The 14,754-nt window shown below is 42.8% G+C and overlaps 1 protein-coding gene across 1 annotated transcript in view; it reads left to right on the top strand.

Moving 5' to 3' along the window:
- Window positions 1-8,730: 8,730 nt before the first annotated feature.
- Window positions 8,731-14,754, top strand: part of SACS (sacsin molecular chaperone) — a 77,221-nt gene continuing 71,197 nt past the window's right edge. The window contains exon 1 of the mRNA XM_069467418.1: window positions 8,731-8,812. The gene's annotated coding sequence lies outside the window, so the exon portion shown is untranslated. The remainder of the gene's footprint in view (window positions 8,813-14,754) is intronic.

Raw genomic sequence — 14,754 nt, 5'->3', positions numbered from 1 at the left:
CACAGGCCTCACCTCCTGTTTCAGCCCTGTCCACTCCCTTCCATGAGATCTCATCACAATCGAGCGTGTGTCTACGTGTGCTGGATTTTTCTGGTCCTCCTTTCTTTTATCTTTCCCTTCAGGGAGAAACTTGCAGTTTCAGGAGGAATTATAAGCTAACATACTCCAAATATATCTGGGCTGAAATATATCTGGGCTGTTTCAAGGATCAACCTCACTTGTTGATGAATTTAGATTAAATTCAAATCTGACTTCAAAATCCATGAAGGATAATGTAGAATATTATTGTAGGTTTTCTTGAAGCAGTTGATATAGTGCCTTTGCCAGGAAAACTTCCTTAAGTTCCTCTGTACCCATCAATCCACTGACTCTGCCTAACAGGCAGAAAAGAAAATTATCAGAAGGATATTGGGTAGCTACTGCATTGTCAGGAAGGCTCAGAAAATAGGTAGGAACCAAGGAAGGCTGGGCAGTGGGCAGAACCCAGGTCCCACATGGGAGAGGCCGATGACTGTGTGCTGGGCACCCTTTTCCCCAGGCCGTTGGCGGTGCCAGAGTATGGACGCAGCTGCTTGTACAACTGCCCACAGATCCTCCCTCAACTATCCCCAAACTGGTGAAATATTCCTTGAAGCTTCAAAACCCAAAGCATAGATTTAAACAGCCTTTGCTTAGGGGATGGGCCCATGTTCCAGCTGCCAGAAACAAGGATGGAGGTGTTCCCCACCGGGGGTGCATCCCACCAAATAGGCATGTCGTCAGATGCTGGCTGGTTAAAAAGGACGAACATGTGTCCAGACTGCTCAGGCCAGACACCCTGCGGTGGTTTAAAAATGGAACCACAAACTCTTTGACACACCTCCCTTCACAAGGTGGAGCTGCTCTATTTGAGCGTGGGCTGCATTTGGTGACTTGCTTCTAAAAAACAGAATGTCATGGACGATGCCATCGTGCATCACTTCTGAGATTAAGACATAAAAGGCATCACAGCTTCCTCCTTGTTCTCTCTCTCCTGGTTTGTTTGCTCTGGGGGAAGCCGGCCGCCATGTTGTGAGGACAACTTTCATCTGGAACATTCTGTTCTTGTGGCATAAGGAGAAGAGAGAAAGATGAGAAAGAGAGAAAGATGGTGCTTAAAACTCCTGAAGCGACACCTCACTTCCCCTCACATTTACCCTTCACTGGTCGATGCCGGGGTTGTGGTCAGCCCCGACATCAGTGGGGTCAAGAGTGTATTTACTCTGCAGGGACAGGTGAGTAGAGAGGCACCTGGCAGGACATGGTGCAGTAGAGAGGGAAGCAACGATTCTGCTTTAATACAATTTAGCACAGTCATTAAAAGGACTAGAGCTGGTCAGAGCTCTGGCTCTGCTGGTCACTCTGTGTGACCCTGGACGAGCCTGTTGACATTTCTGACCGAGCTGAGCCAGCCCACCAGCCGGCCGTTAGGGAGCAGATGGGCTGGGTCTGCACGGCTGGTTAGGAGGGGCTTCCTTCTGAAGTGTCACGTGGTAAAAATCAAATCACCCCTAACATCCAAACAAGTTCCAACTGTGTAATTATTGGCAGCTCCGGTGCTCTTACGTTCTTCCCTAAAGCACCGGAGGCCAACACCTGAGGAGAAGCCATCCCACAGAGCTCCGGGCAAGGCCAAAACACCACACCCACCCTGCACCTCAGGCTTTTTCAACGAGCCCCTCAGGCTGCTGGCCTTGGTGTCTGTCCCCACAGCTTCATGCACGATTCGGTCTTGTTTTGCCTCCCTCCCAACAGAACATGTGTTTGCTTTTCTTCCTGGCTTTGCTCCTTCTTGGAGAATGTTCTAGGTAGGAGGCCAGACTGGCTCCCCGGGCAGGTCCGCATGCCTTGCGTGGCAGCAGCTCCGCACCCAGGCTTGCCCAGCGCCAAGGGGGCCGATGCGGACGGTGCGGGGCACTGGGCGGCGTGAGACGCGGGGCGGATCGTTAGCGCCAAGCCAGGACGGTCAGGGCCACGGCCGAGACATTTTCGTGAGATAGTAAGTTACTGTCTTGTACTAACTGCTTAATAACGTCATAGCTTGTGCCTAACCACTCTCAGCCAATCCTTTTCATTGTCTTCACGGACCTGAGTGGAAAGAGCTCTTCAGGTAACGTTTCAGGGAGGTGCCTGGACCAGGCAGGCTCCCGATGGACACGGCGGCCCGGGGTGCGTCTGTCCACAAACAAGGCGGTGGCGCCCACGCCACCTCTTCCTGCAGCCACGGCGCACACGGGCAGGTAGCCCGCGTGCGTAGGGTAGGGAGACTGTCAGGGGAGACACACAGCTCTGCAAAGACTGCTCATATTTTCAGTTTAGCTTGTTATCCTGTTTCTAGAGACATAGATTCCTATCCTAACTGCTTTATTTAAAAAAAAACCTCAAAAATCATTTTTTACCACAAAAATAATACAATGAACAGATCATGAACTATTTTGCCACCAGTCCATAATCTTACCACCTTAATATAGCTATTTTTGTTATTTGGAGTTAATTCCCAGGTTTTTGGATATGCATGTATATTCCATGCAATTATAATCACAGTGTATTTAGTTCGTGTATTGTATTCACCACTTAACATATTGTAAACATTCTTTATGTTTCTATCAGGCCGGCTGCCTGACGTCACAGAGAATCCCATGCTCAGAAGGGCCCTGTGCCCGATTAATGCCCTACAGTCACCATCTCGAAATTCTTACTAATATTTAACAAGGTAGCCGACGTTTTCTTTTGGCAGTGGGGCCTGCAGATGATGTAGCTGGTCCTAGTTTCTATTTTTATTTTGTTTTATTTTTATGACTATATGATTTCATAACTCAGAAATGTAAGATGTATTGCACATAGATATCACTGCAAGAATATCTTTATGTCCACAGAATTTTGGTTTGTTAAATTATTCAGGATAAACTCTAGGTGTGGATTTTACGGGTCAGAGTGTGTGCATTTTTATGTCTCACGTTGCTGTATTCTGATATATCTACATTTCTCCACATTCTTTAAAAAAAAAAGTGTATTATACATCTCACTTCTTTTAAGCCAACAAGAGAGTTACTCAAGTTTAGGCCTCTTGCAGAGGGCCCTGCCCTGCTGTCCTCACCCAGCACCCAGCCCTGGGGTAATGGGTGTGGGCAGGAGACGCCAGCGTGCCACTGTTCACTCTTCTTGCTCCTTCCTGAGGAGGGGGGTGACAGTTACAGACCCCTGGGACTGAATCACTCTGGACATCAGCTTCTTCATCTAAAAAATGGAGGATTAATACCTACCAAGAAGGACTATTTTTGTAAAATTAAGAAAAGCATTAGAGTAACCAACATCGTACCTGGAAGGCTGTAGTTGCAAAATAAATGCTGGTTTCCCTTCCTTCCTTAAATCAACTTCCTCCACTTATTCGCTCGGTACCCAAGAAAGCCCAAACGAACGTAGATACACATCACAAAAATTGGTTCCATCTCCTCTTATTTAGTATTCTTTGTAGTTTGTTACACTGTCTGCACTTGACCCTTTTTCTGGAACCTCTGTTATCTGTTTAAATGACAAGATTCCTTACTCATAACTTAGAGCATACAGGTGTTTAGGTAAAACTGTATGGAAAGTAAGGCTAATGATATTGAAAAGGAAAATGAAAAAACTATTAAAATGAGAAGGAAAACAACATACTGAATTCATAGGCCAATAGCATCAGTATTATCATAATTGATCATTAAATTTTGCTCTGAACTTCCCAGAAACAAAGGCAAAAAGGCAAACACATGTGCATGTATAATTACCTTTACTCCTTTACTCACAACATAAAGTACTTTTTTTTTTTTTTTTTTCCTGTCACCCAGGCTGGAGCACAGTGGCCCAATCATAGCTCTCACTGCAGTTTCAAACTCCTGGGCTCTAAGCGATCTTCCTGCCTCAGCCTCCAGAGTAGCTAGGACTACAGTCGTGCACCACCATGCCTGGTTAAACTTTCTACTTTTTATAGAGACAGGGTCTTGCCAGCTCAGGCTGGTTTCAGACTCCTAGCCTCAAGCGATCCTCCCACCTCAGCTTCTTAAAGTGCTAGGATTATAGGCGTGACCCACCATTCCCCCCCCCCCAAGAAAGTACTTCTTTTAGCAGATAGCCTTCCTAATAAATTCTCAAATAAATTTGTCACATAGATGAAGAAACTGCCTACCTTACTTATCACAGAGTCTGGTTCATAGAAATTATTCAATAAATAAATTGAATAAATGAATATTAGACTTTTTGCTGCTGACATTAAATATAGAAAACAGCAATGAGATAATAATTCCTTGCTAATATTTATGGGACAGCTGAACCAGGTACTGTGTGTATAAGCTCATTTATTCCACATAATCACTCTGTAGGGTGTTAGTATCATCCCCATTTTACATTTGAGGAAACTGAGGCATGCAGACAAGTATGTGTTTCAAGGTCCCACAGTGGTGAGTGGGAAGCCAAGGCTTGAATAGAGTTGGTGCATTTTTATAACCAGTCTTCCATATCGCCATGTTGAGCACATCACGGTGCAGGACCCGTTCTGTAGGTGCAAGTTTCAACACCTTCCTAAAGTCCTTCATGATTTTCTCCCACTGGATAAAACCTGAGGAACACCCTGGAACGCTCATCTGCAAATGAATGTGGTGATTCTCACTCCCTGCTGGTGGGAATGTCAACTGGTAAAGTCTTTCTAGAGGGCAATTTGGCAACTCTGTCATAAGATGCCTTGAACATGTTCATCCCCTCTGCTCCAGTATTAACTTCAAGGAATATAGCAGGAGGAAGTTAGCCCACATACATACAAAGATTTACAGTTGCAAATTGAATATATCTGAAATATCTAACAGCAGGGAAATAGTTAAAAGCATTATAATGTAACTAATGAGATGGAAGAATATGTCTCCATTAAAAATTGTTTTCTAAAAGAACACTTAAATACCTAGGAAAATCTTCAGTGTTTTATTATGTGGGACAAAAATATAGTCTTAAACAGTAAGTATGTTGTGGCTCTAATTTTGCAAAGAATACACTTTTGGTGGAATTTTAAACTGATACAGGCACTTCAAATTGATAGAGTCATTGGACAGTAGATATAAAAATTTAAAATCTTTGGGTCCAACAATTGCATTCCATGTTACCTGCCCTAGGAAAATGGTCACATGGACATAAGGACGTAAGATGTTAACAAATGTTAACTGCAGTCTTATTTTTTAGTAATGCAAATTGGAAATCACTTTAATATCTACAGGAAAGGAGGTGTTAAATACATGCACAGTGTCCTAATTCTGGAATACTGCCCAACAGTTAGAAAAAATAAGGCACTCAGATGGTAATATGAGAATATTTACTAACAGATTAACTGAAAAAAGAAAGTTGCAGAAGGAACTATAATTTATGTTCTTTTGATGATTCAATATATGTTGCTATGTTTTTATGAATGTGTATCATTGAAAAGGCTTAGATTTACCCTAGAAGGAGACATGCTTGATGAGAATGGTCACTTACTCTGAGATGAAAAATGGGAGATGTTTGTTTTAGTTGCTGTGACTGAATCATTTATAAGAAGAATGCAAGTATATGTTACTCCTGTAATAAAAAACTTCAACATTTTGAGTAAGAAAGAACGACAATAAGAAAAACATATGAAACTTGAGTGGCCGTCTTTGCACTCGATTTTCCTTTGATTGTTGTTGGTTTTAATGGCATTAACTTACTTTAATAGTTGTGACTCTGGTTCTAGACCTGGAAATTCTATATTTTATAAGCCTTGCATATGATAAATGTCCAGTAAACAATTTCTGACTGAGCTCATTCTCTGTCTAACATGGCACCTCCCCGATGCCATCACTATCGTCTTACCTTGCTTAGTTTTTTTCGTAACACTTTTTGTACCAGTTGGCACGTGTCAGCGCCACATGGCAGGGCCCTTGCCTATTTGGTTTGCTGTTGTTTGTAGCACGTGGAATAGGGCCTGGTATACACAGGGCACACAATAAATGAAAAGATAGTTGTTAATTGCACATTTGTGCCAAGGAAATGACCAAGGATAACGAATACCCACTAAAATGTGGATGGTGTTTTTGTAAGTGGTAGGATTTTAGTGGATTATTATACATTTAAAATGTGCTATCTTTCAAGTCTTTTTTTTTTTTTTTTTTAATGCAGGAGCTGAAAGGTTGATTTGAGACAACTCCCAGTTGTATAAATCCTGTTTTGTTTTCTGGCCTCAGGAAGGTTTGGGTTTTGACGATGACATTTCTTTTCTAGTGGGTGGATGATCCTGTAAAGAGATGTGCACTTTTTTTTAGGTGACCAGAATGGCTTCAAGCATCACCTTAAAAATCGATTGTAATTTTGCCTATACTGCATTGTGTGCAGAATTGCGTATGCTGTAACTAAGGTACACAGAATGTGCCGTTCTGCATGTAATGTGCTTATGTTGTGGAGCAGGGACAAAAGGAACATGATTTCAGCTGTATACAGACGGCTCCTTCCGAGGAAGCTGCGCGGTGTTGGTGTCTGCGTGTCTGTGTGACGGAGGAGCGGCAGTGCTTATGCTGTCTTATCTCTGTTAGGTACCTGCGTGCCCCAAATGTCTTCATAACTCAGAGTCTGCAAGGCCCTCTTAGAACAAGTCATGGGATCATTATGCTGTTGTCTTTAGAAATGTAACTCGGGATTTTCTGTAAGTCTTGAGCTGAAAGACATTGGTGGCTTCTAAGGGCAATAGTCTTGTGTCTGCTTCTAAAATTATACTTCTTAAATTGGAAAAGTGTCTTAAAGCAGGAATACTAATAACCTCTATGATTTGAACGCTTATGTGCCAAACACTTTGTACTCCTGTATTGGAACATAACACAGGCATACCTTGGAGATATTGTGGGTTTGGTTCCAGACCACCTCAATAAAGCAAATTTCACGATAAAATGAGTCATGCAAATTTTTTGTTTACCCAGTGTATATAAGTTATGTTTACACTATGCTGTAGTCTATTAAGTGTGCAATAGCATATGTCTAAAACAAGTACATACCTTAACTAAAAAAATACTTTATTGCTAAAAAATGCTGACAATCATCTGACGCTTCTGTGAGTCATATCTTTTTGCTGGTGGAGGGTCTTGCCTTGATGTTGTTGGCTGCTGACTGACCAGAGTGGTGATTGCTGAATGTTGGGTGGTTGTGGCAATTTCTTGCAGTAACACAACAATGAAGTTTGCCGAATTGAATGACTCTTCCTTTTGTGCAAGATTTTCTGTAGCACACGATGCTATTTGATAGCATTTTACCCACAGTAGGACTTCTTTCAAATTGGAGTCAATCCTTTCAAACCCTGCTGCTGCTTTTTCAACTAAATACATATAACATTCTAAATCCTTTGTTGTCATTTCAACAATGTTTGCAGTGTCTTCCCCAGGAGTAGATTCCATCTCAAAAAGCCATTTTCTTTGCTCATCTGTAGAAAGCAACTGAAATGGGTACCATTAGAACTGAGGTGGCCTTGGAGCGAGTGGGCTCACCTCCGCAGGTGCATGCCACAACGGCCAGACTGGTGGTCTGCACAGTCCTGTGTGAGAACCCAGTGAAAAGGCCCCCTCAAGACACCATTTCTACCTGAGAGAAACTTGCTTTATCTGTTGTTATATGGTAATTTTGTTAGAATAAGACGTTTCCCTACTATCTCTCAGCAAATTATACATACATATGAATCTGTGAGTCTAGGATGTGAAAGAAACGCCATTCGATTTGGCGTCTTCCGTGGCAGCCCTGTGTGGGGCCAGAGGCAGGGAGGCAGGGCTCTCCCCGCAAGCTGGTGTGGACGATTCAGGCCTGCTTTGCTCTTCCCCCAGGAGAGATAATTTGAGCCTTTTCAGGTCTGGAGTTACTTGAGCTGAGTTAGGTATTTTCCCCAGGGGTGAAGCAGTGGGGAGCTTCCAAGCTCCAGTAGTTCCAGATAAGTCCAAATTCCAGACCTGTATGGCTCAGGTAGGCAGCTCTGCTGGGAGAGTGCAGTGAGGAACACCCAGGGCAGTGGCAGGACAGCAGTGTACCAGAATACACACTAGTGCTATTTCACATCCCCACTGTGGGAAGCAAGAAAGTAGAGCTCCATTTGATTTATTGTTGCAATATTTTTATTATTAAATTGACACTGGCAATTAAAACTTAGAACAATTTACAACTGTATAGCATTTCCCAGTCCACAAAAGCATTTCCAGTGAATGCCTTCTTTTTTGACCTTCAGAACGTCATACCCAAATCCAAATGACATACAAAAAGCACTTTGTGAGCTAAACCGTGCAATGCAAACACATCGTGTTGTTGTATTATATCTGCAAGTGTGTTGCTGACGTTTATTTTTAGTAAATGACAGGATTGCCAGTCTGAACATTGCCTGGTCACAACTCTATTTCCCGGGAGGTACAGGAGACCCATGTGTGACTCGTCTAAGGTCACACAGCCAGTGTGTAACAGAGCCGGTCTTCTGTTAGCCATACCCTCCTCCTGAAAATTCATCTTTGCAAGTGAAAAGAATAAAGAATGAACTGACTGTCAGTTTTCCCCACCACGCTGAGCATCCATGCTGCATTTGCAGCATTCTTGACACTTAAGGTTGATGATAGTCCTATCTCTTTAAAAAAAAAAAAAAAAAAACCTCTGGGTAGGGGGAGCCACTGACTGCGGCACTGAGCCTCCCAGACCGAGTGCTGCCGCTGCCACTGTGCTGCCGGAGCAGTCACGCTGGAACCTGCTGATGGCAGGAGAGAAAAACAAAGGCAGGGAGACGTGATGCCAACGGCTACCAGTAAGTACGTGGGGCTCCAGCTGGGTGACAAAGCAGAGGGTGGATAAAGAAGCAGCTTGCACAATTAAGCAGGTCCTGAGGTTTGGTTGGTCATTCCATCCTCTGAGAGCTGGTCAGAAACCAGGTCGGTCACGGTCACTGCAGTTGTTTGCGGGAGAGCGTGGACCACTTTCCCTAGGATGCCTGCCTTCCTGCGAGGACAGAGAACCTTCTTGAGCGTGCCGTGCTGCTGGGAGCACTGAGTTCTTCCAAAAATTTAACAGTTTGTGCTGGCTGCCTGTGCATTTGTGGGTGAGTTGTCAGCCGCAGGGTTACTAGAGAGATCCCCGGTGGTCGGGATGCTGGGACTAACGGCTTTGTCATTCTAATCTCCACGCCGGGCTGCAGTGTGTGGTCACAATGGGTTGGTGGCAGTAACACAGTGTGCAGTCCAGAGTCTTGTTGAATAATAAAATGGGGCTCTCGAAGTAGCTTATGGTTTATCGTAATCATTCTCATTTTAAACAGCATGCCCTTAAATTATGCCGTATAATTATATAAGAATATTTGAAAACCCTGTTTTAGTTAAAAACATTTTATTTATTTAATTTTATTCTCATAGGTGGTTTTTACATTCTTAGAAAGCGTATACCAGTTTTAACAACAAAATCTCTCTCACGCTCACTTTCTTTGTTTTTTCCTTCCTTAAAATAAGGTTACAACCTCAGAGAAGAGTGCTGGATTTGTTTCTGACATATCAATTGTTTTGGCTTTGATTTCATTCTATCTATGGAGATGGATAAAAGCCTGCTTTGTTTACGTACGAGGCAGAACACAGGTTGATTCCGTGTAAGCACAGGCTGCCCTGAAGTTATGTTGAAGAACAGTTCTTCATTGCTCCACCAATGCAGATGAAAGTAGTTGACACTTAGTCCCATTTTCTTTGTCACCTGACAGGTACATTCTCACATTGTTTTTCAAGCTACCCATTGGTAAGCAGATGCACACTGGGTTAACGCGGGTCACTGTGTCCCACGGTCGTACTTCTGACTCCTGGGCTAGCTTTCCCTCTCCTGCCCGTGGAGTCTTACTTCAGGCCTGGACAGCCTATCCCAGGTCCTCTTCCTCTCTCCTCCTTGGCCGCCACCTTCATCCTTTCTTCACCTTCCGTGGCCTTTTGGCTGGGCAGTTTCCCCCTTCTTTTCTCCTTGGATCTTCAAGGCTCCTTCAGTTTCCCTTTCAAGCAAAGCAAGCCCGATTTTCGACATTCCCATATTTTCCTTGCACCTTGCTTGCTTTATAAAAACTTTTCCACCGTTAAAACTGTGTTTTCTGTTCTTCCCATAACAGGAAGGAAAGTCCAATAACGGCATTTTAAGACCAAGGTTTGCTTACATCAGAAGCATCTTGTGCATTGTTGCTTTCCGCCGGATTTGCCCTCTGAAGCCCAGGGTTCAAATCTCAGCTCTGCCATGCCCTCGCTTTGCCACCACTGGCAATCCACTTAACTTCTGTGAGCCTCAGTGCGCTCCTTTGTCATAGACGATGGTGATCATTACTCTCATAACTGTCACAGGGTTGAAGCCAGGTGATGTGTGGGAAGGCACCTAGCGCAGTTCTTGGCACGGTGTAGCTACTTATAACAGTAAGTGTTCTGTCATTTTCTCATCTGGTTCACCGTCTACCCAACCACCCAGCCGTGGTGACGCAGGCCAAAGTGCTTTCGTGCACCATTCCCCACAAGGAATACATTTTGAAATGAACTTTTGGCTGAGTGCATCTTAATCAGTTCTGATCAGTACAAAAAAATATATTCAGTTATTGCTATGGGCTAACCACCCCTTTTTAATAGAGGGAAGCTGATATTTGTGTGTTGCCACAGGAGTATTCTGTTGGAGGAGGGACGGCCAATTCCCTTTGTACAGCTCCTCCTGAATCCCTTACACGAGAGCAGTAGTGATGGTAGTGACCGCTCCCGCCATGAGTCCAAGTGAGGACCGCTAACTGTGACTGATGCAAAGGATGCCAAATTGGAAATCAGAACAATTTCTTGCTATTCTGGTCTTGGACAGCCTGAGTGGCAATTTGCTGTTTGTATTGCCAATCCCGTTACTATTTTAATCTCTATTTTATGTGTCCTTCTCCTTTCTCCTTGCCATCTTTCCTTGATCTCTACACTTAGGACACTGTGTCAGATTTCAATGTCTAGGATGGAGCTGATGGGCCCCTATCTAAGGGGGAACATGGTGAAGTTGGGAAAAGCAATAGATTGGGGACTGGGGGTTGTGGCTCTGCCCTGCTTTGGCTTCTCTTGTGCTAATTAGTAATAGAAGGCCCTTTAACCTGATCTCTAAGATAAAAGGTATAGAGTAGTCTTTAAATTTCCTTCGAGTCCTGGGTATGTGATTCAGATAGCTCTCTTCGGGGTATCCTCAGTTTGTAACAATTATTTGATCAAATAAAATGCTTTTGTCGCTTTTAATTCTCACAAGAGCCTTATGAAATAGGCAGCCCCATTTTGTAGACTACAAAATGTAAGATTAAGAGAGAGTAGAACCCTGACTATTTCTTATTTGTAAAAGAGAACTTGATTAGGTGTTATCGAGATTCACTTGTCTTACTGAACATCTGGGAGTTCTCGGGCTGCAAACCCTGAGCTCTGGTCCCTACCACAGTGTACCCCTCAGGGCACTTAGAGTTGGTGGTGATATGAAACTAATGATGCCACGGTGGTTCTCAATTTTGTAGGGAAAGATCTATGGTCCACTTGTAGCAACATTACATCCAGACTAACATTTGTTTTAAATATTCTGTTCTACATTAGACCCTAAGTCTGTCATCTAGGCCAGAAAATCAGGGCTCTACAGCCCACACAGCCTTTTCATGAGTTCTGAAATGACAACATTTTAAAATAGTAAGTCAAAGCCACCCTAATATCATTGTCAGTGATCGTTTAAATTTTATAGACCTCCTTATTTATTAAAGTTCTAAGTGCTAGAAAGGAGTATGTATTTGAATTTATAGTAGCAGAGGTTTACATTTTCCTTGTTTTAATGCAATGATAAATTTAACCATTAAAAAATTCTAATAGGGTTACAAGACAAAATACAAGACATATGGCACTAGACATACACATAGTAAAAAAGTTACTCATTGTTTATCTGATATTCAAACTTAACCAGGCATTATATATTAATGATTTTTATTTGCTAACTATGGCAACACTAAATAAATAGAACTTGAATTGATGAATTAAATGATAGTTACTTTGACCTTAAGAATATTAATTTGTTAGGTCTTTAAGGTTAAAACACAAGTACAACCAATCTTTGTCAGTTCTCTGTTAATTATGCCAAATATCCCACTAGTTTTATATTTGTTAATGTTTCTGCTTATTAAATGTTCATGCTAAGTGACTGTCCTAAGACAATTCTGATCCAGAAGAACATACTTGTGCCCAACTCACCTTCATATTCTCCAAAGTCCCTACTAATAGTAAAAAAAAAAAAGAAAAAGAAAAAGAACTCAATATTTTAAATGAATTTATTTGGAGTCAGATAGATTTGGCTTTGAAACCTGGCTTACACCATACTAATTCTGATACTTAACCTCTTGGAGCCTCAGCTTCCTCCTTCTTAAATGGCACCCATAACTGCTTAATAATCCCCACCTCAGGTGACAGTTTAGTGAGCCTCTGGCATGGCCCAGTATGGTCAGCTCCCCCCAAAAGGTAGTTTTTAAGTGAATAAATGAATATTATTTTTCTCTTCAAAAAGCTAGATAATAATCATAGTCAGATAATGTCAAATAAGACCTATTTTAATCATATTATTATAATCTATTTTTAAGGTATTACTTTGACAGCTTTATTGAGATATTCACATACCATACAATTCATCCATACGTTATATTATTTTTACGTAAAATTTTATCTTTGAGAATAAATTGAGATTTTGAAGGCAAACCCAAGACTCTGAGGAGGTTCCCATTCCAGTGCCAGCCCTGCAGAGCCCTGCCCCCCACAGTTCTGCCAGTTGGCAGACTGCAATCTGGAGCTAGAGAAGCTATATACAAGATATGCATAGTTTCATTACCTGCACATTGGCTAACGTGACTGAATTATTCACCTCTTTATTGAATACCTTCTGAATCCATGACCCTAACTGTGTAAGGGAGGCAAAGGTGAATTAGACATTTCTGAGGTGCTTTCAGCAAAGTAGATGAGAAAGATTTGCACGACACGGAAGGGATTTGGAACACTGGAGAAATAATTTGTACGTTTTTGTTATTAAATCTGAAATGTAGTATTTGTACATTTTACATGGAAATCTTTAATTACACACACACACACACAAACACACACACACAGGAAGTAGCACTCACCTTTAGCTTTACCTTTGGTGCTCCATACATCGTATTTTGTGCACGTATTCAATTTCAGGGACATATATTTGAGGGCAAGTAATGGCTGTGGTGACCCTGCCCTCACCTGCAACACATTGTGCCAACACAGGTGTGTCATTATTGACATCCACAATGCTTGTTGTGTCTTACATTTTTGGTCTATTGATTTATAGGGTGAACTAATCTGACTTTTCCATTTTGCCAAGATTCCATTTTAAACCGATTTAGTCTTTGCTGACTCATGTTTTATTCTGACATTATGGAGGGCGAGACAATTACTCCTCTGATAATTCCCCTGGAGGCTTTCTGTGGGCCTGAAGTCTGTCTGCGTTTGGCTCCTTGTTTTTGTAATGTTAGGGACTTTCAAGGGTAAGTTTTCACCACATCCCAGAGGAGTTAGCCGGGTACAAGTTTGGTCAAACATGATAAAAAGTGGTGTGGTTTTTTAATTCCCATTTTCAAATGAACGTGGACCCCATTCTCAGGAGATCGCTACGGGAAATAAATTCTGCCTCTGTGCTTTGCTATAAATGGGCTAAAAGATCGTTTCCAGGGAAACAGAAGCTGTCTGACAGGTAAAGCACAGGGGTGCGCCTGTGAGCTCTGCAGCGCTGGGACAGTGAAGGGAAGGCCCCCAAGGCAGAGGGGGCGCCAGGAGTTCAAAGTCCACGGAAGAGGACGTGGCTGTGAAGTTTGACAGACACCCTTAAACAAACAGAAAGGAGATCATATTGAAGAGGATACAGTAATAGGGTAGCTCCTGATTGCATTTTCATCTCATCCCTGCAAGAAAGGCCTTTCTTGTCATTCCCCGGGGGACAGTCAGGTGTTCGTGTGCTAGTTTCCCCGGGCAGTTTGCGTGTCCTTCTCTCCGGTGCAGCTCTCTGCCTTCCACTCTAGGACCTGCTTCGCTTCCCACGCGCTCCTCCAGCCCACCTCCGCCGGGGCCGGCGCTGGCCAGGGGAACGTCACCAGTTATTTATAAAATAGTCGTGATTGAAACCCTGAGTCTCCCGACCTTCTGTTTCAAACAGTGGAATTTTCACATCGGTGAGTAAGTGGACCTGGCATGTGTCCTTCTTCTTACTCCTGAAATGAGATCATATATCGGCAGTGCCAAATCCTCGCACTGTGGGTAAAGCCCAGCTTGCCAAAGTAGGATATTTTTGCTGGGAAGGTGAAGAGGTCACTGTGTGGACACACCATGCTTGTTAGCCATGGGCAGTGGCTTCAAGGTTTTGGAGCCAAATGACCGATTCCACAGCTGGGGAGGGGTGCCCAAGCCCGATCCCTAACAGCACTGTGGAACACAGGCTGTCTCAGCCCGGGGGCATGAGAGGAGGCTGTGAATCAGGAACACATTTCACGTCACTTTGTGGGTTAAAAAATATTACACGAACAAAAACAGTGTATCCAATATTTGCAAAATTACTGTAGTTTACTAGGTACTTTCAGAAAAGTATCCAATATTTGCAAAATTACTGTAGTTTACTAGGTACTTTCAGAAAAGTATCCAATATTTGCAAAATTACTGTAGTTTACTAGGTACTTTCAGAAAA

The sequence above is a fragment of the Eulemur rufifrons genome, chromosome 4, assembly GCF_041146395.1.
Source record: "Eulemur rufifrons isolate Redbay chromosome 4, OSU_ERuf_1, whole genome shotgun sequence".
NCBI classification, from domain to species: Eukaryota; Metazoa; Chordata; class Mammalia; order Primates; family Lemuridae; genus Eulemur; species Eulemur rufifrons.
This window is presented reverse-complemented; position numbering and strand designations above follow the sequence as displayed.